Source organism: Gobius niger (assembly GCF_951799975.1).
Source record: "Gobius niger genome assembly, chromosome: 24".
Classification (NCBI taxonomy): domain Eukaryota; kingdom Metazoa; phylum Chordata; class Actinopteri; order Gobiiformes; family Gobiidae; genus Gobius; species Gobius niger.
The window spans coordinates 14,990,229-15,017,725 of record NC_136875.1 but is presented as its reverse complement, the minus strand read 5'-3'; positions in this window follow the sequence as shown (position 1 = coordinate 15,017,725).

Genomic DNA, 27,497 nt, shown 5'->3' with positions numbered 1-27,497 from the left:
AGCTCCAACAGCTGCCCCCACGACCCGGCAACGGACAAGTGGAAGAAGATGGATGGATAGAAAATAATAATAATAAATATATATATATTACAGCACAAATTATCTCTAGGGAGTGTGATAGATATCTGGGGGTGTGATAGATATCTGGGGGTGTGATAGTTATCTGGGGTGTGATAGTTATCTGGGAGTGTGATAGTTATCTGGGAGTGTGATAGTTATCTGGGGGTGTGATAGTTATCTGGGAGTGTGATAGTTATCTGGGGGTGTGATAGTTATCTGGGGGTGTGATAATTATCTGGGGGTGTGATAATTATATGGGGGTGTAATAGTTATCTGGGGGTGTGATAGTTATCTGGGGGTGTGACAGTTATCTGGGGGTGTGATAGTTTTCTGGGGGTGTGATAGTTATCTGGGAGTGTGATAGTTATCTGGGGGTGTGATAGTTATCTGGGGGTGTGATAGTTATCTGGGGGTGTGATAGTTATCTGGGGGTGTGATAGTTATCTGGGGTGTGATAGTTATCTGGGGGTGTGATAGTTATCTGGGGGTGTGACAGTTATCTGGGGGTGTGATAGTTATCTGGGGGTGTGATAATTATCTGGGGGTGTGATAGTTATCTGGGGGTGTCTCCACCAATAGTAGCACCAAACCTACGCCCTTGAAACCAAGGCATGATTATTTTTGCCAAGATACTAAATATGCACATTCTCCAGAACAATGACTACGTTTCCGCTGCCAATATGTGAGTTATCGGATAATTGTGAAGGAAATTGCGGAATATTGGAATAGTTGCAGGAAAGTTCCACATGATCTGAAATAGATAATAAAAAAACTAAAATAGTTCAAGGATGAAATTAGGACAATGTTTCGCATGTTGAGACAAACACGTGGAGGTGAGAATAATGAGCCTGTCTTCAATAATGACTTAAAGGGGAGCAAAAGAGTTTCAGTGGAAAGTCCATAAGAGCCGGGAGCGTCCGGAGCCAGTCACTATCACCGGACCATTACAGGAAATACTCGGCCACAATATGTCCGTTCTTCATTTCACAGTCTATGCTGCAAACCTCACAGATTACAGTACATGCTGAACTCTCACCTCTAAACCTAAATTTATGACTGTGGGGATTTCACTGAAACTGCTCACGTTGTGGATGTTGTTTGAGTTCATGAGAATCTGTGCGCCAGGACGTCAGACAGCCTTGAATGGCATCAGTGCTTTGGAAACTGGCAAAGATAAAAACAGTTCTATAATAAGCTCATAGGTGCGTCCACACATATCATTGAAAGGCGTGAACGCAAAAGATTCCAGCAATCTGCTCTTGATAAGCTGCATGACTGCAAAAACTAAAACAAACAATACATAACATGTCATTAAAGGCGTGTTGACTCATACAAAGTGTACAGGTGAAACTCTGAAAATGTTTCTGTAATTCAACTTTAAATGTTAAACTAACATGACATTGACTCATTGCATGCACAGTGACATACGTGACCAGACACAGGTCGGTTCTGGGACATTTTGAGCTGTTCACAGATTATGAAAGTGTCGTCTCCAAACTTTACAACAATGTGTAACACATGGAAATCTCATATTTGGAGACTCTGGTGTTGGGAGTGACAATAGGGCTCATTTACATCTCATTCAGATAAGCCACACGCCTCATGATTTTGGCTTAGAGTTTGTAAAAAACCCAAACTCAAAATCCAATAGCAGAGAAATGTGGGCCCTCTGAAATACTCTCTGCCTGTGGCTCTGCTGAGGTGTTGTGATGACCAGGATGCTTCAATATCTCCTTCAGCTCTTCTGTATTGTTTGGTCTCATGTCTCTCATCTTTCTTTTGGCAATGCCCAGAAACACAGAAATAAATACACTTTTTCATGATATTGTAGTTTACCGAGTTCCCCCACATTTCGCTCTGACTTTATCCAGTGACATTAGGTGTGTTTGAGACTGCCTCATTTGTTTAAGAAAGCTCTGCATTAACAGTCGTAATCTATGAGAGTCGAGCAGCTGTTATGGTGAATGGACTCAACTTATAAAGTGCTTTTCTACCTTTATCAGGCCCAAAGCGCTTTATAATGTCACATCTATTAACTCCTGACAGGAGGGCTGGCTAGCTTTATGTTTTGAATGTTTAGTAGCGGGCTCGGGGATTTTTTATATAGAAAAAAAACAAAAAAACAGCGAGAGCAGCATCTGTGTGTCAACAAAAAAACGTCCAAAGTACTTACACCTGATCACACACACACGCCACGGAACGCACAAATGTCGCTCGAGCACTCGCACTGTTCCGACTGTGGTTAGAACCATGAGGTCGTCCTTCTGTGGACCCACCACCTGCAGGGGGCGCCATAGGGGCTGGTGTAGCTCCAACAGCTGCCCCCACGACCCGGCAACGGACAAGTGGAAGAAGATGGATAGAAAATAATAATAATAAATATATATATATATATATATTACACCACAAATGATCTCGGGGGAGTGTGATAGTTATCTGGGGGTGTGATAGTTATCTGGGGGTGTGATAGTTATCTGGGGTGTGATAGTTATCTGGGGGTGTGACAGTTATCTGGGGGTGTGATAATTATCTGGGGGTGTGATAGTTATCTGGGGGTGTGACAGTTATCTGGGGGTGTGATATTTATCTGGGGGTGTGATAGTTATCTGGGGGTGTGACAGTTATCTGGGGGTGTGATAGTTATCTGGGGGTGTGATAATTATCTGGGGGTGTGATATTTATCTGGGGGTGTGACAGTTATCTGGGGGTGTGATAGTTATCTGGGAGTGTGATAGTTATCTGGGGGTGTGATAGTTATCTGGGGTGTGATAGTTATCTGGGGGTGTGATAGTTATCTGGGGGTGTGATAGTTATCTGGGGTGTGATAGTTATCTGGGGGTGTGACAGTTATCTGGGGGTGTGATAGTTATCTGGGGGTGTTATAGTTATCTGGGGGTGTGATAGTTATCTGGGGGTGTTATAGTTATCTGGGGGTGTGATAGTTATCTGGGGGTGTGACAGTTATCTGGGGGTGTGATAGTTATCTGGGGGTGTGATAGTTATCTGAGGGTGTGACAGTTATCTGGGGGTGTGATAATTATCTGGGGGTGTGATAATTATCTGGGGGTGTGATAGTTATCTGGGGGTGTGATAGTTATCTGGGGGTGTGATAGTTATCTGGGGGTGTGACAGTTATCTGGGGGTGTGATAATTATCTGGGGGTGTGACAGTTATCTGGGGGTGTGATAGTTATCTGGGGGTGTTATAGTTATCTGGGGGTGTGATAGTTATCTGGGGGTGTGACAGTTATCTGGGGGTGTGATAGTTATCTGGGGGTGTTATAGTTATCTGGGGGTGTGATAGTTATCTGGGGGTGTGATAGTTATCTGGGGGTGTGACAGTTATCTGGGGGTGTGATAATTATCTGGGGGTGTGATAGTTATCTGGGGGTGTGATAGTTATCTGAGGGTGTGACAGTTATCTGGGGGTGTGATAATTATCTGGGGGTGTGATAGTTATCTGGGGGTGTGATAGTTATCTGGGGGTGTAATAGTTATCTGGGGGTGTGATAGTTATCTGGGGGTGTGATAGTTATCTGAGGGTGTTACAGTTATCTGGGGGTGTGATAATTATCTGGGGGTGTGATAGTTATCTGGGGGTGTGATAGTTATCTGAGGGTGTGACAGTTATCTGGGGGTGTGATAATTATCTGGGGGTGTGATAGTTATCTGGGGGTGTGATAGTTATCTGGGGGTGTGATAGTTATCTGGGGGTGTAATAGTTATCTGGGGGTGTGATAGTTATCTGGGGGTGTGATAGTTATCTGAGGGTGTGACAGTTATCTGGGGGTGTGATAATTATCTGGGGGTGTGATAGTTATCTGGGGGTGTGATAGTTATCTGGGGGTGTGATAGTTATCTGGGGGTGTGATAGTTTTCTGGGGGTGTGATAGTTATCTGGGGGTGTGATAGTTATCTGGGGGTGTGATAGTTATCTGGGGGTGTGATAGTTATCTGGGGGTGTGATAGTTATCTGGGGGTGTGATAATTATCTGGGGGTGTGACAGTTATCTGGGGGTGTGACAGTTTTCTGGGGGTGTGATAGTTATCTGGGGGTGTGATAGTTATCTGGGGGTGTGATAGTTATCTGGGGGTGTGATAGTTATCTGGGGGTGTGATAATTATCTGGGGGTGTGATAGTTATCTGGGGGTGTGATAGTTATCTGGGGGTGTGATAGTTTTCTGGGGGTGTGATAGTTATCTGGGGGTGTGATAATTATCTGGGGGTGTGATAGTTATCTGAGGGTGTGACAGTTATCTGGGGTGTGATAGTTATCTGAGGGTGTGACAGTTATCTGGGGGTGTGATAGTTATCTGGGGGTGTGATAGTTATCTGGGGGTGTCTCCACCAATAGTAGCTCCAAACCTACGCCCTTGAAACCAAGGCATGATTATTTTTGCCAAGATACTAAATATGCACATTCTCCAGAACAATGACTACGTTTCCGCTGCCAATATGTGAGTTATCGGATAATTGTGAAGGAAATTGCGGAATATTGGAATAGTTGCAGGAAAGTTCCCCATTATCTAAAATAGATAATAAAAAAACTAAAATAGTTAAAGGATGAAATTAGGACAATGTTTCGCATGTTCAGACAAACACGTGGAGGTGAGAATAATGAGCCTGTCTTCAATAATGACTTAAAGAGGAGCAAAAGAGTTTCTGTGGAAAGTCCATAAGAGCCGGGAGCGTCCGGAGCCAGTCACTATTACCGGACCATTACAGGAAATACTCGGCCACAATATGTCCGTTCTTCATTTCACAGTCTCTGCTACAAACCTCACAGATTACAATACATGCTGAACTCTCACCCCTAAACCTAAACTTATGACTGTGGGGGATTTCACTGAAACTGCTCACGTTGTGGATGTTGTTTGAGTTCATGAGAATCTGTGCGCCAGGACGTCAGACAGCCTTGATTGGCATCAGTGCTTTGGAAACTGGCAAAGATAAAAACAGTTCTATAATAAGCTCATAGGTGCGTCCACACATATCATTGAAAGGCGTGAACGCAAAAGATTCCAGCAATCTGCTCTTGATAAGCTGCATGACTGTAAAAACAAAAACAAAACAATACATAACATGTCATTAAAGGCGTGTTGACTCATACAAAGTGTACAGGTGAAACTCTGAAAATGTTTCTGTAATTCAACTTTAAATGTTTAACTAACATGACATTGACTCATTGCATGCACAGTGACATACGTGACCAGACACAGGTCGGTTCTGGGACATTTTGAGCTGTTCACAGATTATGAAAGTGTCGTCTCCAAACTTTACAACAATGTGCAACACATGGAAATCTCATATTTGGAGACTCTGGTGTTGGGAGTGACAATAGGGCTCATTTACATTTCATTTAGATAAGCCACATGCCTCATGATTTTGGCTTAGAGTTTGTAAAAAACCCAAACTCAAAATCTCAGATAAGAATATTACATGAAATCAATAGCAGAGAAATGTGGGCCCTCTGAAATACTCTCAGCCTGTGGCTCTGCTGAGGTGTTGTGAAGACCAGGATGCTTCAATATCTCCTTCAGCTCGTCTGTATTGTTTGGTCTCATGTCTCTCATCTTTCTTTTGGCAATGCCCAGAAACACAGAAATAAATTAAGTTTTTCATGATATTGTAGTTTTCCGAGTTTCCCCTGTATACTGCCTCATTTGTTTAAGAAAGCTCTGCATTAACAGTCGTAATCTATGAGAGTCGAGCAGCTGTTATGGTGAATGGACTCAACTTATAAAGTGCTTTTCTACCTTTATCAGGCCCAAAGCGCTTTATAATATCACATCTATTAACTTCTGACAAGAGGGCTGGCTAGCTTTATGTTTTGAATGTTTAGTAGCGGGCTAGGGGATTTTTATAGAAAAAAAAACAAACAAACAGCGAGAGCAGCATCTGTGTGTCAACAAAAAAACGTTCAAAGTAATTACACCTGACCACACACACACGCCACGGAACGCACAAATGTCCCTCGAGCACTCGCACTGTTCCGACTCTTCACTTCGATAAAGTTGGTGGAAAAATCTAATAAATACCAAGTGAGCGTGACAGTCAGACACTCATGATAATGGGGAATTTATGTGCCAGGAAGTCAAACAACCCTGAATGGCATCAGTGCTTTAGAAACTGGCACGCATGACAATAAAAGTTTGACAATAAGCTCACAGGTGCGTGCAAACATCATTAAAACGCCCTTTAATTGCTGGATCCTCCCAAAAGATTCCCGCAATCTGCACTTGATACGCTGCATAACTGCTAATTACAAGGGTTTAAAGGAACAATTCAAAACATGTCTTTAAAGGCGTGTTGCCGGGTGCCGTTTTGTTTGGTTTGTTTATTTATCACGACAGTGTACAATTGACTCGTCACGACTTCCGGCTTCAAAATAAAAGCACCGTCTCATTCATTAGTTCAGCAGGTACTTGCTACGTAAGAATATAATTAAACACACACATTTTAACCTCTTACCACCCGCATAAACCAAATACATTCTGTCCTCTTTGGCTTTTATATAGGCCTGTGTAACACCTCATTTGAAAGCTAAGACCCACAAAACTGATCTTTTTCCTCGTGTTGTTGCTGTGTTGTGTCACCTTTTTTTATGTGTTTTTTTTTTCTTTAATGTTGGTCACATTTTTGTTGCTTTTTTGTCACATTTTGGTTGAGTTTTTGTCACATTTTTGTTGATTTTTTGTCACATTTTTGTCACATTTTTGTTGATTTTTTGTCACATTTTTGTTGAATTTTTGTCATTTTTTTGTTGAATTTATGTCATTTTGTTGTTGAGTTTTTGTCAATATTTTGTCACATTTTTGTTGCTTTTTTGTCACATTTTGGTTGAGTTTTTGTCACATTTTTGTTGAATTTTGGTCACATTTTTGTTGAATTTTGGTCACATTTTTGTTGATTTTTTGTCACATTTTTGTTGATTTTTTGTCATTTTTTTGTTGAATTTATGTCATTTTGTTGTTGAGTTTTTGTCACATTTTTGTTGCGTTTACATCCTTGTTTTCTTCTAATTTTTTGTGGCTGTTTTGGTGCTTTTTTCCCAAGAAGCTTTTTGTTTAGGGTAAAGCCAAACTGGAGAAAATGGGATCTGTTCAGGTGGGAGTTAAGAGGTTAATAAGTGCCACTGTAACCAGGGCCTGTAGACCAGGGCCGAGCCGAGACCAGGGCACCTCCTGGGCACCCACAGGACAGCACCCACACAGCATCACCTCTACCTGGGCACCCACAAGACAGCACCCACACAGCCACAGCTGGTCACCGCTCCCGAGGCAGAGGGCTCCCTCAGAGGAAACACTGGAGATTCTAAAAATATAAGAAGCAGTTTAAAAACATTGATAAAAAGTTTAAACAAAGTGAAAATCAGTAAGAAAATAATAAATATCAGTAAATATCAAGTAATCAAAATTAATAAATAGATAAATAAATAAATGGGACTAGAATAAATAAATTAATATCAGCTAAAAGCTAAGCTAAACATGAACGTTCTCTGCAGCCCTGAGCTCCTCCTCAGGCCTGAGCTCCTCCTCAGGCCTGAGCTCCTCCTCAGGCCTGAGCTCCTCCTCAGGTTGTTCCAGAGGCGAGGGCCGTAATATTGAGTGTTTTTGTTGACTTTAGTAATAACTAGGAGACCCCTGCCGGAGGAGCGAAGGAGCCGTGAAGGTTCGTGAGGTAAAAGCAGTTCTGAAAGATAAGAAGGACCAAGACCATTAAGACATTTAAAAACCATTAAAAGAACGTTAAAATCGATCCTGAAACACACAGGAAGCCAATGCAGCGATTCTCAAACCGGTGTAATGTGGTCCCGCCTCCTGGTCTTCGTCAGGACTTGAGCTGCTGAAGTTTGTAAAAGTTGTAAACCTGAGATACTCTTTTTGTGAAGAGCAGAAAGCAGGTAGTGGATACGACTGGTGATAAAAGCATGTATGAGCGTCTCCGTGTTGGCCCGAGAGAGAATGGGGCAACTCTGTCTATGTTCTTTAGATGGTAAAAACCTATCTTTGTGATATTCTTAGTGTGTGGAATAAACGCCAGCTCAGGGTAAAAAATCACACCCAGGTTCTTCACCTGTGAGGAAGGATTCAGAGACAGTGACTGTAGTTTGGGTAAAAGTCTCTCTCAGGGCCGATGATTAACATTTCAGTTTTGTCCTGGTTAAGCTGGAGAAAGTTTTAGTTTTGGATTTATTGGTTTATTTGGTTGGGACAGTGCATGTTAATGAACATACATGGGTCTCATGCATGTAAACAAGCCACACCGGAGTGTAGCCTTGGGCTAATTTGCATCCGCCGTCCCCCATGCGCACTCACATTCATCCTGGCCTCATGTTTTTTTATTTTTTTCTGCTAGGATCTGATTCTAAAATGCAGTTAAAAAGTGCATCCATTGGCCTGGTGTCATCAGGAGACATGGAGATGTATAACTGTGTATCATCAGCATAACTGTGAAAGTCGACCCCGTGTCTCCTGATGACATCACCAAGAGGAGCATATACAGGTTAAAAAGCACTGGGCCTAAAACTGAACCCTGGGGCACACCACATGTAATTCCATGGCCCTTAGAGGAGAAGGTATCCACAGTCACCATGAACGTCCTGTCTGTGAGGGAGGAAGTAAACCATTTGTGTTCAGCACCGGAGAGGCCGATGTGTTTTAAACGAGTTAAAAGAATAGTGTGGTCGACTGTATCAAAGGCTCAGATCCAGGAGAACCAACACTGTGACCTTCTGTGAGTCAGAGTTTCATCTAAAGTCATTTAAAATCTTTAAGAGGGCGGTCTCGGTGCTGTGGTTTACCCTGAAGCCAGACTGGAATTTCTCAGGGACATTTTGTGCAGTAATAAAATCATTAAGTTGGATAAAGACAAGTTTTTCTAAGATTTTGCTTAAAAATGGTAAGTTGGATACTGGTCTGAAATTGTTAAAATCTTTACAGTCCAAATTGCTCTTCTTCAACAGGGGCCTCAACACCGCCCCTTTAAACGCAGCAGGGAAGACCCCCATCTGAAGAGAGCAATTCATCATGTTTAGAAGCTCGTCTCTAAAAGATCCATAAAATGTTTTAAAAAAAACGCGTTGGGACCGGGTCTAAAGGACATGTGGTGGGCCTCACTGAGGAGAAAGCTTTATCAAGCATCTCAGCATTAACCAGGACAAAACTGTGCAGTGTTTCCTCTGGAACAAATAGACCATCAGATGTATTTAGAACCGTGTTACTTTGGTAGATAAAATATTATCAATCAATCAATCAAAGTTTATTTATATAGCACCTTACAACAACACAAGGAAGACCAAAGTGCTTCACAGAAAGATAAAACAATATTTAAAAAATCAATCAATCAAATAAGTGCGATCTAAGTCTTAAAAGCTAGTTTGAAAAGATGTGTCTTCAATCTAGACTTAAAGAGGGACAGCTCAGTGAGAACACGCAGACTGAGGGGCGGCTGTTCCACAGTTTAGGCGCTACAACCCTGAAAGAACCATCGCCCCACTGTTTGTACCGGGACCTGGGCACATCCAGAACCATCTGCTCAGAGACCGGAGACTCTGCTGGGGTGATGTGCGGTCAACAACTCAGTCAGATATAACGGAGCGAGACCGTGGAGGGCTTTAAAAACAAACATTAAAATTTTGAAATCAATCCGAAAACGGACCGGGAGCCAGTGCAGGGAGGAGAGGACGGGAGTGATGTGGCTGTGTCTGGATGAACCGGTGAGAAGACGAGCTGCTGCTTCTGCACTAACTGTAACCGGTGGAGTGACGAGTGTGGGGGACCGGAGTAGAGAGCGTTGCAGTAGTCCAACCGAGAACTGATGAACGCATCTGATAGTGTCTATCTTTCCCCTGAAGTGGTCTGCAAACGCCTCACAGAGGGCGTCTGTGGGGTTAAAAGGCGTTTTGTTAAAATCAGGATTTAAAACATTTCCTATTTTTTTGAAGAGGACTCTTGGATTGTTTTTATGGTTTCTAATTATTGAGGAAAAGTAGTTGTTTCTAGCGTCTCTAATTGCGTTATTGTACATTTTTTGTTGAGTGCAGAATATTTGACGGTTTATTGTGATTTTGTTTTACCTCCATCTCCTCTCGGCCTTCCTGGAGTTTCTTTTTTAACAGTTTTAGCTCCTCGTTTCTCCATGGAGGTAGGTTTTTTTGTTTGTGTATTTATTGTGTTGAGTGGAGCGAGAAAGTTGAGAGCTGACCGTCAAAAATAAAATCGCAGTTAGCCGGTAAAACCACAGGAGGAAACTGTTCTAAAACCTGTATAAAATTTGCAGCCACTTCAGGGGTAAGATGACGTTTCCTCACAGTTCTCACCGAGGCCTCTTGCTGGATAAAACTGGTGACATTAAAGAACACACAATAGTGATCAGAGACAGCCAAGTCTCTGATCACTATCCCACCTCCTGGAAGTGGGCAAGACACTTCACCCACATTGCCCCCAGTGTCTGCGTACATTGGTGTATGAATGAGAGTATGAAGTGTGGATCCTCGCTGTAAAGCGCTTTGAGTGCCTAATGTAGGTGGAAAAGCGCTATATAAGTTGAGACCATTTACCATTTACCATGTAAATGAGCCCTATTGTCACTTCTAGCAGAGTGAGGTGAGAACAGTCCAAGCTTCAGAGCAGTGGTCCCCAACCACCGGGCCGGGAACCGGTACCGTGCCGTGACGCATTTGCTACCGGGCCGCACAGAAATGAAAACAAAAAACAAAAAAACATTTTCTCCTATTTCTCTTTGGCCGGTCCACACGCCAATTAACTCGTATACATGAAACACCTGATACAAAGTCTCCCTACAAATCCTTTGGACTTGAGTTCATGTGGTTATACAAAGATAATACCTCCAGACTTGTCAAACATTGTCACTTAGTCACATTAATATGACTCTTTGTTTCAGTTGTTTTGTCTTTGTAACTGAAATCAGTCTCTGATCTCCCGGTGAAGTTGGTGGGGACAACTTGGCCATCCTGAAATATTGGTGGGGACATGTCCCCATGGTCCCCACACAAACCTACGCCCATGCTTGGATTTATGTAGCACTCAAAGACGCTTTACATTATTCATTCACTCCATACTGGGTGAGGGTAAGCTGTTATTTTAGCCACAGCTGCCCTAGGGTAGACTGATGGAAGTGAGGCTACCAGCCTGCACCATCGGCCCCTCCCACCACCAGCCACTCACTCAGTGTCTGCATTCACACCAGGCTTCCTGGTGTTCCCAAACGGCCCTGAGGTCTGATGGGCTCAGGCAGAGCAAAGGCAGTGAAACATTTGTGAAACAATCAGCCTGATGCCTGACATTTGCACCATATTATGATTGGTTGATGTTGTGTATGGTCAACCCAAATAGACGCCTGTGAGGGTGAAAATGCTCTTTTCGTCACATTGCGACGAAAACGGTTGAAAATGAGGTATAGTCCCTTTAAAGCTTTGGCAGCCAAGCTTTAAAGTCTGTGGTGACCCTAAGAGTCTCCAGTGCAGAGTGGGGGCTGAAAAAAATGCTGGTTCCTGTCTCTCCTCCATTCAAGAAGTCTTCTGTTGAATCACTGTTTTGTCCTTGCGTGCGACATCACAAGTTTCCCCGGACAATAGAAAGATCAAAATAAACCCACTGATGATTGATGAGCGCGGATCGGCAGCAGCACAAAAGAAGTAATTACAAAATGTGTTTGTCCACATTCCACTCCACTTATTCAGGCCAATCTTTCGTAAGTCTTTTGATGCAAACAAGTTCTGCCAGTTTTGTTTTGCATTTCATATATAGTCTGCAGCGCATTTATAAACCACTGTGATGAGCTGACAGCGTCCAATCCACTAACCTCGCCCGCGCTCATCTCTCCGGACAACGAGCCAGTTCCACTCTCTACCTGTGAGCACCTACTTGGTAAGACAATGATCAGGGTGTATTGTATGTGTTTTTGTTTTGTTTTACTATGCAATATTGGAGAACTTTATTTATAAAAAGCACACACACACACACACACACACACATAGTGCCAAGATGACACCCTGTATATGAGTTTAGTTTAGTTGCATTAAAAAGATGTCTGCACCAGATTTAGCACGATGCTTATTTCCATCTGTAGTGCTTAAAACATTGAGGCCGCGCTGTTTATAGGATTTAGCTGTTCAGTGCCAACAATCCAGACCATTTTTCATAATATTTGTAGCACCACAGCATATTCTGTATTATAGCTGTGGACACATGCTGTGGCTCGTTTGAAAGATGAGGATCTAAGCTTCCCATAGGTGAAAACAGTTTAATTCTATGGGCCATTGGTTCCTGAGAAATCTAAGTAAAACAGAGGCTAGTTTGATCAAAATCAAAGATTTTTATCTAGATTCGGAGATACACTGCGTTCCAAATTATTATGCAAATGACATTTTTCTCTGATTTTCTAAATTGTCAACTCAAATGAGAGTCAGCATAATTTTCAAGTCTTTAACTAGTAGAGGATCATCTAAATGTGGTGGAAAAAAATTCCTAGTGATAACAGTATTTTTTTCAAAAATAAATATAGTAAAAACCTCAAAATCCACTGTTCCAAGTTATTATGCAACTCATCGTTTCAGTACATTTTAAAGCTTGTAATTAACTGAAAATGGTCCTTTGTTGTATTTGTAGCATTAGGAGGTCATACTTACTGAAATCAGAAGCTATTTCAATCAAAAAATATTAATAGGTCAAGTTATATTTTACCATAGGAGCCCTTGTGTGAAGCAGCTTCAAAATTCTTAAATCCATTAAACTTGTGAGTTTTTGGACAGTTTCTGCTTGGATTTCTTAGCAGGATGTTAGAATAACCTCCCAGAGCTGCTGTTTGGATGAAAACTGCCTCCCACCCTCATAGAAGTTTTTTTTTTGTTAAGGCTCCAAAGGTTCTCAATAGGGCTGAGGTCAGGGGAGGACGGGGTCCACATCATGACTTTCTCTCCTTTTATGCCCATAGCAGCCAGTGATGCAGAGGTTTTCTTTACAGCAGGACATGGTGCGTTGTCATGCATGAGGATGATTTTGTTAGGGAAAGCACAGCTCTTCTTTTTGTAGCATAGAAGACAGTGGTCAGTCAGAAACTCCACATATTTTTCAAAGGTCATTTTCACACCTTCAGGGAGCCTAAAAGGGCCTAATGGGGCCGACCAGCTCTCTCCCCATGACTCTGGCCCAAAACATGACTCCGCCCCCTCCTTACTGACGTCACAGCCTTGTTGGGACATTGTGGCCATTCACCAACTATCCACTACTCCATTGATTTGACCATCCAGGGTCACACGGCGCTCATCAGTGAACAAGACTGTTTGAAAATGAGTCCTCATGTATTTCTGAGCCACTGCAGCCGTTTCTGTTCATCAGCATTCAATTAACCGTTTAGGGGAGGCCCGGATAGAAGGTTTATGCACAACTGCAGCCTCTGGAGGGTCCTACACCTTGATGTTCGGGGGCACCAGCAGCTTCAAATACCTGTCTGCTGCTTTGTAGCATCTGTTATTCTAATCTGATGTGTTTGTCTGGCAGAAACAACTCTCTTATCAGTACGATGATTACACTTAATCTTTCATGAAATATCGAAGGTTTTCATACCTAGACCAAGGCATTCAACTATTTCATGCTTTTCATCAGCAGAAAGACCCTTTTTCTTTCCCATATTGCTTGAAAATGATGATCTGCATAATAAAGTGGAACACCCTTTTCAGCAGTTTTTCCCTTAACTGGGCTTAACCTGAACACTAATTATCCCAGGTCTCTGAAATTAATGTCAGTGATTCATAGAGCCCCGAGACACGACACCATCCATGAGTTTCATTATTATTGTTTTTTTTTTAAATCTTTTTGACACAAAAATCCAATTTGCATAATAATTTGGAACGCAGTGTATATGATAAATGGAGTTTTATGAAACACTCTCATCTCTCCTCCTCTCCTCTCTCCTCCTCTCTCCTCTAAATAAAAACTTAAATAATTTCCACCAGAACAAAGGAAGACTGGTGGAGTGCCCATTCTTTGAGAGCCCCTGTAAAAAATAACTAAAACATGTCAAGGACTTGTCTCTATGTCTTGAATGTCTTGCCTTTTCATCTGTTCGTCTTGTCTTTGTCTTGTTCTAAGTTTAGTCTTGAGTTACTGTTCTGTTAAATGATTTTTGTTTTTATATTATGTTTTTTCTCGATGTCTACTGTGACTGTGTGTGTCTGTGGTGAATTAATGCATACAATTAAAAAACAGGTTCTGTATCTATTGAGTTATCAAAGCTGCAACGCTTCAGTTTAAGGGGCACATTCAAAATGAAGTCCTGATGAACTCATCATTAGATCATTTTTAGTTGTAAGTTTATACGAAGCTTGGTTCGTGGCGTGGTTGGTTTCTTCGCAACAAAGAATGAACCATAGTCATGATGAATTAATCATTATCATTAATGAGTATTTCACCATGAAGCATCATGACCTCACATTAATTCATAATGAATGAATTAATTAATTCATGTGTCCTCATTATCAAGCCTTACCTATTTTTTTTTCCAGCCAGCAAAACCATGTGGGCCCCGCATGGGTTTGCCCACCTGGGTTATAAGTGGGTGTGTCCACAGTTTCCATGTGGGCCCCATGTGTGTTGGCCCATGTGGGCTGGACCTTTACAAGTCAAACTGAAGTTTGGCTTCCAGGTGGCAAAATCCACATTGTTTTGCTGGCTGGGTAGTTAATGGTTGTGTGAAACATCTGTATGGAATCAGATTGGAGACAAAACTATTCAAATCATAATTCATTCATTCCAACATTAAAATAAACAATAAAAAAGAGAAACACTTTTAAATGCCAAACATGAAGAGTAAAAATTGTTCAATAAAAAAAAAAAAAAACAGTAAAAAACAATATAAACATAAATTTCATAAAATGTTTTCATTTTGAAAAGTTTTGTCTTTGACTCGTGAATTTTTGCCCCTTATTCACTCATAGTTAGTGGTTGTGTGAAGCCAATTATGGTGAAACATCTGCATTGAATCAAATTTGAGACAAAACTATTCAAATTCCTTTTAAAGGAACTAAAATAAAAATAAAATATAATATATGTTTGGGGCTTTCATTGTTTTCATTCAACATGAAACAAATAAAAAATAAAAAGAGAAACTTTTAAATGCTAAACATGAAGAATAAAAATTGTTATTCAATAAAATATACTCTTTTATCACAATGATTTAAAAAGAGCAAAGTCAGTTGTTTCACCATAAATGGCTTCACACAAGCACTAACTATGAGTGAAAACAAACTTCTTGTGTTACCTTTCATATTCTCTGAAAAATTGTCAAAAATTCTGCCAGGGTATGTAAACTTTTGAGAACGAATATATCGGCGCCGTTGTGACAAAGTGGATTTGTCCCATTATGTATTTTAGTTATTTTGCTTTGTTTGTTTCATTTGCAATATACGCCAGTCAACAATAACCCCAGATTCATTTTATTAAGTTAATAATTACTTCACATTGTCCATTTAAAACTTTGTGTATTTATTTATATAGACATTTACTTGTACCACCTGTTGAGAAACGAAGGGGCGTGGTCTGTGTCGGTTTTTGATTTGAACACTAATAATTTCATTTTATGTAAAATGTTTAACATTTACCTGTTGAACTTGCTATTGGAATGTGGAACTTACCCATTGAGCTAATGGTACCTACCGGTGGGAGGTCCTTTCCCATTAGGGGAGGTATAAAAGCTGACTGCTTCTAGTCACTGGTTGCCATTTTGTATGTGACATGTTCACTGAGAAGTTTGAGAAATAAATGTCTGGTAAGAGCTATATTTGTTGTCAGTCTGCCTGCCCATTTCGACCCTTCGTGGCCAGCTTCCTCACAGCCGTGTAAAAGGCCTGTTTGAGGTGGTGGTACTGAGCCATCTTATAATATTTACTCTCATTAATCCCACGGAAAACTTGAACTAACTGAGAACTAATTGTTGATGGGAATTCCTTGCTCATTTGGTAATTAAGAAAATATAACAAAAATCAAACAAAAATAATCAAATAAAAACAGTTGTACAGTAAATCATGTGTATTATATGTTTTACAGAAGACGCAAGATGGAACCTCGTGTCTTCGTGCTGGTGTTGGGTAAGAAAAAATGCACACACGAGAAAAGAGACAAATAAATGTTTGTATCGACTATTTTGAGAATAATGATGTGTATTTTCAGGAATATTTGTTGGGCAAATAGCTGTACGGCCAACAGCTGCATCAACACACACAACAGCAACTACAACAACAGCCGCTCCAACTACAACAACAACAGCCGCTCCAACTATCACAACAGCAGCTCCAATTACTACAACAGCAGCTCCAATTACTACAACAGCAGCTCCAATTACTACAACAGCCGCTCCAATTACTACAACGGCAGCTCCAACTACAACAGCAGCTCCAATTACTACAACAGCAGCTCCAATAACAACAACAGCCGCTCCAATAACAACAACAGCAGCTCCAATAACAACAACAGCCGCTCCAACTACTACAACAGCAGCTCCAATAACAACAACAGCAGCTCCAACTACAACAACAGCAGCTCCAATTACTACAACAGCAGCTCCAATTACTACAACAGCAGCTCCAATTACTACAACAGCAGCTCCAACTACAACAACAGCAGCTCCAATAACAACAACAGCCGCTCCAATTACTACAACAGCAGCTCCAATTACTACAACAGCAGCTCCAATTACTACAACAGCAGCTCCAATTACAACAACAGCCGCTCCAATTACTACAACAGCAGCTCCAATTACTACAACAGCCGCTCCAATAACAACAACAGCCGCTCCAATAACAACAACAGCAGCTCCAATTACTACAACAGCCGCTCCAATAACAACAACAGCCGCTCCAATAACAACAACAGCCGCTCCAATTACTACAACAGCCGCTCCAATAACAACAACAGCCGCTCCAATAACAACAACAGCCGCTCCAATAACAACAACAGCCGCTCCAATTACAACAACAGCAGCTCCAATTACTACAACAGCAGCTCCAATTACAACAACAGTAGCTCCAACTACAACAACAGCCGCTCCAACTACAACAACAGCAGCTCCAATAACAACAACAGCAGCTCCAATTACTACAACAGCAGCTCCAATAACAACAACAGCAGCTCCAATTACTACAACAGCAGCTCCAATTACAACAACAGCAGCTCCAACTACAACAACAGCAGCTCCAATAACAACAACAGCCGCTCCAATAACAACAACAGCAGCTCCAATTACTACAACAGCAGCTCCAACTACTACAACAGCAGCTCCAATTACTACAACAGCAGCTCCAATTACTACAACAGCAGCTCCAATTACTACAACAGCAGCTCCAATTACAACAACAGCAGCTCCAATTACTACAACAGCAGCTCCAATTACTACAACAGCAGCTCCAACTACTACAACAGCCGCTCCAATTACTACAACAGCAGCTCCAATTACAACAACAGCAGCTCCAATTACTACAACAGCCGCTCCAATTACTACAACAGCAGCTCCAATTACAACAACAGCAGCTCCAACTACAACAACAGCAGCTCCAATTACAACAACAGCAGCTCCAATAACAACAACAGCAGCTCCAATTACTACAACAGCAGCTCCAATAACAACAGCCGCTCCAATTACTACAACAGCAGCTCCAACTACAACAACAGCAGCTCCAATAACAACAACAGCCGCTCCAATAACAACAACAGCAGCTCCAATTACTACAACAGCAGCTCCAACTACTACAACAGCAGCTCCAATTACTACAACAGCAGCTCCAATAACAACAGCAGCTCCAATAACAACAACAGCCGCTCCAATAACAACAACAGCCGCTCCAATAACAACAACAGCCGCTCCAATAACAACAACAGCCGCTCCAATTACAACAACAGCAGCTCCAATTACTACAACAGCAGCTCCAATTACAACAACAGCAGCTCCAACTACAACAACAGCCGCTCCAACTACAACAACAGCAGCTCCAATAACAACAACAGCAGCTCCAATAACAACAACAGCCGCTCCAATAACAACAACAGCAGCTCCAATAACAACAACAGCCGCTCCAATTACTACAACAGCCGCTCAAATAACAACAACAGCCGCTCCAATTACTACAACAGCCGCTCCAACTACTACAACAGCCGCTCCAATTACTACAACAGCAGCTCCAATTACTACAACAGCAGCTCCAACTACAACAACAGCCGCTCCAATAACGACAACAGCCGCTCCAACTACTACAACAGCAGCTCCAATTACTACAACAGCCGCTCCAACTACAACAGCAGCAGCTCCAATAACAACAACAGCCGCTCCAATAACAACAACAGCAGCTCCAATAACAACAACAGCCGCTCCAATAACAACAACAGCCGCTCCAATTACTACAACAGCAGCTCCAATAACAACAACAGCCGCTCCAATAACAACAACAGCAGCTCCAATAACAACAACAGCCGCTCCAACAACAACAACAGCCGCTCCAATTACTACAACAGCAGCTCCAATAACAACAACAGCCGCTCCAATAATAACAACAGCCGCTCCAATTACTACAACAGCCGCTCCAACTACAACAACAGCAGCTCCAACTACTACAACAGCCGCTCCAATTACTACAACAGCAGCTCCAATTACTACAACAGCAGCTCCAACTACAACAACAGCCGCTCCAATAACAACAACAGCCGCTCCAACTACTACAACAGCAGCTCCAATTACTACAACAGCCGCTCCAACTACAACAAGAGCAGCTCCAATAACAACAACAGCAGCTCCAATAACAACAACAGCAGCTCCAATTACTACAACAGCAGCTCCAATTACTACAACAGCAGCTCCAATTACTACAACAGCCGCTCCAATTACTACAACAGCAGCTCCAACTACAACAACAGCAGCTCCAATAACAACAACAGCAGCTCCAATAACAACAACAGCAGCTCCAATAACAACAACAGCAGCTCCAATTACTACAACAGCAGCTCCAATTACTACAACAGCAGCTCCAATAACAACAGCCGCTCCAATCACTACAACAGCAGCTCCAATAACAACAACAGCCGCTCCAACTACGACAACAGCAGCTCCAATAACAACAACAGCCGCTCCAATTACTACAACAGCAGCTCCAATAACAACAACAGCCGCTCCAACAACAACAACAGCCGCTCCAACAACAACAACAGCAGCTCCAATAACAACAACAGCAGCTCCAATAACAACAACAGCCGCTCCAATTACTACAACAGCAGCTCCAATAACAACAACAGCAGCTCCAATTACTACAACAGCAGCTCCAATAACAACAACAGCCGCTCCAACAACAACAAAAGCAGCTCCAATAACAACAACAGCCGCTCCAATTACTACAACAGCAGCTCCAATAACAACAACAGCCGTTCCAACAACAACAACAGCCGCTCCAACAACAACAACAGCAGCTCCAATAACAACAACAGCAGCTCCAATAACAACAACAGCCGCTCCAATTACTACAACAGCAGCTCCAATAACAACAACAGCCGCTCCAATAACAACAACAGCCGCTCCAATTACTACAACAGCAGCTCCAATAACAACAACAGCCGCTCCAATTACTACAACAGCAGCTCCAATAACAACAACAGCAGCTCCAATAACAACAACAGCAGCTCCAATTACTACAACAGCAGCTCCAATTACTACAACAGCAGCTCCAATAACAACAGCCGCTCCAATCACTACAACAGCAGCTCCAATAACAACAACAGCCGCTCCAATTACTACAACAGCAGCTCCAATAACAACAACAGCAGCTCCAATTACTACAACAGCCGCTCCAACTACAACAACAGCAGCTCCAACTACTACAACAGCAGCTCCAATAACTACAACAGCAGCTCCAATTACTACAACAGCCGCTCCAATAACAACAACAGCCGCTCCAATTACAACAACAGCCGCTCCAATTACTACAACAGCCGCTCCAACTACAACAACAGCAACTACAACTACAACAACAGCAGCTCCAACTACAACAACAGCAGCTCCAACTACAACAACAGCAACTACAACTACAACAACAGCAGCTCCAACTACAACAACAGCTGCAACTACAACAACAGCCGCTCCAACTGTAACAGTCATTCCATCTACAACAGCCGGCACAAACACTTTTCCTACTGTTGTCCTTACTATAAAGATGAATCGTCAATTCACAGCTGACCTCAACGACCCCACTTCACAAGCATATAAAGATTTAGAACAAGAGGTTATACAATCGGTAAGAGACATCTTTACATCTTCTGATCTTTGAATGAAATGCACTCATGAAAAGCAAACTCGTGACGTTAATATCTTTGTTTTGGTAGTTGACAAATGTTTTAAGGAATAACCCAGGCTTTATTCGCGTCATAGTCGTAGAATTCAGGTAAAGTTTTTTTTATTTTAATTCTGATTTCTTTTTCAATAGGTGGTTGTGTAAACAATGTGTTTCTTTCACAGATCCGGTTCAGTCGAGACAACTACTCAAACAATTTATGAACCAGGGACTGCCATAGATGCAGCAGCTGATGAAAACACTGTGAGAACTGCTGTTCAAAACAACGATGCAACCGTTTCAGGTTTAAGTGTTGACCCATCATCGGTAACAGCGACAGGTAAGTGAATCCCTCTGTCACAGCCCGATCCGCACATATTATGACCTGAGATGCTTGTACACTGAACCTGCGAAAGCTCAGTGGGCCTCGCTGTCACCCTACACTCTTACTACGGCAACAAATGCAGGGACAAACTTAATCTGACATGTGTCTGAAAACACATCTCAAAACTGTAAAAGTGTGCGCAACAGCACCCGTTCATCTCTGGGACACAGAACCCGCCGTCTTGTAAAAACTAATACTAATTTGTGTCGAAAAATCTCCCATTTTTCTGGAGTTTGAGAAATAGAAATAATTTCTAAAATTCGAATTGACCTAAGAAAAATAAAGTTGATTCTGGTTTTGTGTCAGACAGTGAGAAACAAATGCAAATATGTATATTTATGAAGTGTACGTAAACATATTTTTCTCACTGTATTTGCTTTACTCTGAAAGCAAACTTTGCGTAACTTGCTTTGCTAACTTTCTTGTCCTTGAATAAATAATCAATTAAGGCTTTCTACAGAGCAAAGTAAGAATTAAAATGATTCCGGCCAAATGATCATGATTTACACGGATCAGGTCAATGCCCTGTGACTCACACTGTCATTTTAGACTCTTTTGAATGTTCAAATGGTTAATGTTTTCCATGCTAATTTTTCACAGCAACTACAACTACAACAACAGCCGCTCCAACTACAACAACAGCCGCTCCAACTACAACAACAGCAGCTCCAACTACAACAACAGCCGCTCCAACTACTACAACAGCAGCTCCAACTACTACAACAGCAGCTCCAACTACAACAACAGCCGCTCCAATTACTACAACAGCCGCTCCAATAACAACAACAGCTCCAATAACAACAACAGCCGCTCCAATTACTACAACAGCCGCTCCAATTACTACAACAGCAGCTCCAACTACAACAACAGCCGCTCCAATTACTACAACAGCCGCTCCAATTACTACAACAGCAGCTCCAACTACAACAACAGCAGCTCCAATAACAACAGCAGCTCCAATAACAACAACAGCCGCTCCAATTACTACAACAGTAGCTCCAATTACTACAACAGCAGCTCCAATTACTACAACAGCAGCTCCAATTACTACAACAGCAGCTCCAATAACAACAACAGCAGCTCCAATAACAACAACAGCAGCTCCAATTACTACAACAGCAGCTCCAATTACTACAACAGCAGCTCCAATTACTACAACAGCCGCTCCAATAACAACAACAGCCGCTCCAATTACTACAACAGCAGCTCCAATAACAACAACAGCCGCTCCAATTACTACAACAGCAGCTCCAATTACTACAACAGCCGCTCCAATAACAACAGCCGCTCCAATAACAACAACAGCCGCTCCAATTACTACAACAGCAACTCCAATAACAACAACAGCCGCTCCAATAACAACAACAGCCGCTCCAATTACTACAACAGCAACTCCAATAACAACAACAGCCGCTCCAATAACAACAACAGCAGCTCCAATAACAACAACAGCCGCTCCAATTACTACAACAGCAGCTCCAATTACTACAACAGCAGCTCCAATAACAACAACAGCCGCTCCAATAACAACAACAGCCGCTCCAACTACTACAACAGCAGCTCCAATAACAACAACAGCCGCTCCAATAACAACAACAGCAGCTCCAATTACTACAACAGCAGCTCCAATAACAACAACAGCCGCTCCAATTACTACAACAGCAGCTCCAATAACAACAACAGCCGCTCCAATAACAACAACAGCAGCTCCAATCACTACAACAGCCGCTCCAATTACTACAACAGCCGCTCCAATTACTACAACAGCAGCTCCAATAACAACAACAGCCGCTCCAATAACAACAACAGCCGCTCCAATAACAACAACAGCAGCTCCAATTACTACAACAGCAGCTCCAATTACTACAACAGCAGCTCCAATAACAACAACAGCCGCTCCAATTACTACAACAGCAGCTCCAATTACTACAACAGCAGCTCCAATAACAACAACAGCCGCTCCAATAACAACAACAGCAGCTCCAATCACTACAACAGCCGCTCCAATTACTACAACAGCCGCTCCAATTACTACAACAGCAGCTCCAATTACTACAACAGCAGCTCCAATAACAACAACAGCCGCTCCAATAACAACAACAGCAGCTCCAATAACAACAACAGCAGCTCCAATCACTACAACAGCCGCTCCAATTACTACAACAGCAGCTCCAATTACTACAACAGCAGCTCCAATTACTACAACAGCAGCTCCAATAACAACAACAGCCGCTCCAATAACAACAACAGCAGCTCCAATAACAACAACAGCAGCTCCAATCACTACAACAGCCGCTCCAATTACTACAACAGCAGCTCCAATTACTACAACAGCAGCTCCAATCACTACAACAGCCGCTCCAATAACAACAACAGCCGCTCCAATAACAACAACAGCCGCTCCAATAACAACAACAGCAGCTCCAATTACTACAACAGCAGCTCCAATCACTACAACAGCCGCTCCAATTACTACAACAGCCGCTCCAATTACTACAACAGCAGCTCCAATTACTACAACAGCAGCTCCAATAACAACAACAGCCGCTCCAATTACTACAACAGCAGCTCCAATTACTACAACAGCAGCTCCAATTACTACAACAGCAGCTCCAATCACTACAACAGCCGCTCCAATTACTACAACAGCAGCTCCAATTACTACAACAGCAGCTCCAATCACTACAACAGCCGCTCCAATTACTACAACAGCAGCTCCAATTACTACAACAGCAGCTCCAATTACTACAACAGCCGCTTCAATAACAACAACAGCCGCTCCAATTACTACAACAGCAGCTCCAATAACAACAACAGCATCTCCAATAACAACAACAGCCGCTCCAATAACAACAACAGCAGCTCCAATTACTACAACAGCAGCTCCAATTACTACAACAGCAGCTCCAATTACTACAACAGCAGCTCCAATCACTACAACAGCCGCTCCAATTACTACAACAGCAGCTCCAATTACTACAACAGCAGCTCCAATTACTACAACAGCCGCTCCAATAACAACAACAGCCGCTCCAATTACTACAACAGCAGCTCCAATTACTACAACAGCCGCTCCAATTACTACAACAGCAGCTCCAATAACTACAACAGCCGCTCCAATTACTACAACAGCCGCTCCAATTACTACAACAGCCGCTCCAATTACTACAACAGCAGCTCCAATTACTACAACAGCAGCTCCAATTACTACAACAGCAGCTCCAATAACAACAACAGCCGCTCCAATAACAACAACAGCCGCTCCAATAACAACAACAGCAGCTCCAATTACTACAACAGCCGCTCCAATAACAACAACAGCAGCTCCAATTACTACAACAGCCGCTCCAATAACAACAACAGCCGCTCCAATTACTACAACAGCAGCTCCAATTACTACAACAGCAGCTCCAATTACTACAACAGCCGCTCCAATTACTACAACAGCCGCTCCAATTACTACAACAGCCGCTCCAATAACAACAACAGCAGCTCCAATTACTACAACAGCAGCTCCAATCACTACAACAGCCGCTCCAATTACTACAACAGCAGCTCCAATTACTACAACAGCAGCTCCAATCACTACAACAGCCGCTCCAATAACAACAACAGCCGCTCCAATAACAACAACAGCCGCTCCAATAACAACAACAGCAGCTCCAATTACTACAACAGCAGCTCCAATCACTACAACAGCCGCTCCAATTACTACAACAGCCGCTCCAATTACTACAACAGCAGCTCCAATTACTACAACAGCAGCTCCAATAACAACAACAGCCGCTCCAATAACAACAACAGCAGCTCCAATTACTACAACAGCAGCTCCAATCACTACAACAGCCGCTCCAATTACTACAACAGCCGCTCCAATTACTACAACAGCAGCTCCAATTACTACAACAGCCGCTCCAATTACTACAACAGCAGCTCCAATTACTACAACAGCCGCTCCAATTACTACAACAGCCGCTCCAATTACTACAACAGCAGCTCCAATTACTACAACAGCCGCTCCAATTACTACAACAGCCGCTCCAATTACTACAACAGCCGCTCCAATCACTACAACAGCCGCTCCAATCACTACAACAGCCGCTCCAATCACTACAACAGCCGCTCCAGTTACTACAACAGCAGCTCCAATTACTACAACAGCCGCTCCAATTACTACAACAGCCGCTCCAATTACTACAACAGCCGCTCCAATTACTACAACAGCCGCTCCAATCACTACAACAGCCGCTCCAATAACAACAACAGCAGCTCCAATTACTACAACAGCAGCTCCAATTACTACAACAGCCGCTCCAATAACAACAACAGCCGCTCCAATTACTACAACAGCAGCTCCAATTACTACAACAGCTGCTCCAATAACAACAACAGCCGCTCCAATTACTACAACAGCAGCTCCAATTACTACAACAGCCGCTCCAATTACTACAACAGCCGCTCCAATAACAACAACAGCAGCTCCAATTACTACAACAGCCGCTCCAATAACAACAACAGCCGCTCCAATTACTACAACAGCAGCTCCAATTACTACAACAGCCGCTCCAATTACTACAACAGCAGCTCCAATTACTACAACAGCCGCTCCAATTACTACAACAGCCGCTCCAATTACTACAACAGCAGCTCCAATCACTACAACAACAGCTCCAATTACTACAACAGCCGCTCCAATTACTACAACAGCAGCTCCAATTACTACAACAGCCGCTCCAATTACTACAACAGCAGCTCCAATTACTACAACAGCCGCTCCAATTACTACAACAGCAGTTCCAATTACTACAACAGCCGCTCCAATCACTACAACAGCCGCTCCAGTTACTACAACAGCAGCTCCAATAACAACAACAGCAGCTCCAATAACAACAACAGCAGCTCCAATTACTACAACAGCAGCTCCAATTACTACAACAGCCGCTCCAATCACTACAACAGCAGCTCCAATTACTACAACAGCAGCTCCAATCACTACAACAGCCGCTCCACTTACTACAACAGCAGCTCCAATTACTACAACAGCAGCTCCAATTACTACAACAGCCGCTCCAATTACTACAACAGCAGCTCCAATAACAACAACAGCAGCTCCAATTACTACAACAGCAGCTCCAATCACTACAACAGCCGCTCCAATTACTACAACAGCAGCTCCAATTACTACAACAGCAGCTCCAATCACTACAACAGCCGCTCCAATAACAACAACAGCAGCTCCAATAACAACAACAGCAGCTCCAATTACTACAACAGCAGCTCCAGTTACTACAACAGCCGCTCCAATCACTACAACAGCAGCTCCAATTACTACAACAGCAGCTCCAATCACTACAACAGCCGCTCCAATTACTACAACAGCAGCTCCAATTACTACAACAGCAGCTCCAATCACTACAACAGCCGCTCCAATTACTACAACAGCCGCTCCAATTACTACAACAGCCGCTCCAATTACTACAACAGCAGCTCCAATAACAACAACAGCAGCTCCAATTACTACAACAGCCGCTCCAATTACTACAACAGCCGCTCCAATTACTACAACAGCAGCTCCAATTACTACAACAGCCGCTCCAATAACAACAACAGCCGCTCCAATTACTACAACAGCAGCTCCAATTACTACAACAGCCGCTCCAATAACAACAACAGCCGCTCCAATTACTACAACAGCAGCTCCAATTACTACAACAGCAGCTCCAATTACTACAACAGCAGCTCCAATTACTACAACAGCCGCTCCAACTACAACAACAGCAGCTCCAATTACTACAACAGCAGCTCCAATAACAACAACAGCAGCTTCAACTGTAACAGTCATTCCATCTACAACAGCCGGCACAAACACTTTTCCTACTGTTGTCCTTAATGTAAAGATGAATCGTCAATTCACAGCTGACCTCAACGACCCCACTTCACAAGCATATAAAGATTTAGAACAAGAGGTTATACAATCGGTGAGAGAAATCTTTACATTTTCTGATCTTTGAATGAAATGCACTCATGAAAAGCAAACTCCTGATGTTAATATCTTTGTTTTTGTAGTTCACAAATGTTTTAAGGAATAACCCAGGCTTTATTCGCGTCATAGTCGTACAATTCAGGTAAAGTTTTGTGTTTTTAATTCTGATTTCTTTTTCAATAGGTGGTTGTGTAAACAATGTGTTTCTTTCACAGATCCGGTTCAGTTGTGGGAACTACTAACACACTTTATGAACCAGGGACTGCCATAAATGCAGCAGCTGATGAAAACACTGTGAGAACTGCTGTTGAAATGAACGATGCAGCCGTTTCAGGTTTAAATATTGACTCATCATCGGTAACAGCGACAGGTAAGTGAATCCCTCTGTCACAGCCCGATCCGAACATATTATGACCTGAGATGCTTGTACACTGAACCTGCGAAAGCTCAGTGGGCCTCGCCGTCACCCTACACTGTTCCTACGGCAACAAATGCAGGGACAAACTTAATCTGACATGTGTTTGAAAACACATCTCAAAACTGTAAAAGTGTGCGCAACAGCACACGTTCGTCTCTGGGACACAGAACCCGCCGTCTTGTAAAAACTAATACAAATTTGTGTCGAGTTTGAGAAATAGAAATAATTTGTAAAATTCTAATTGACTTAAGAAAAATAAAAGTTGATTCTGGTTTTGTGTCAGACAGTGAGAAACCAATGCAAATATATCTTTTCATGAAGTGTA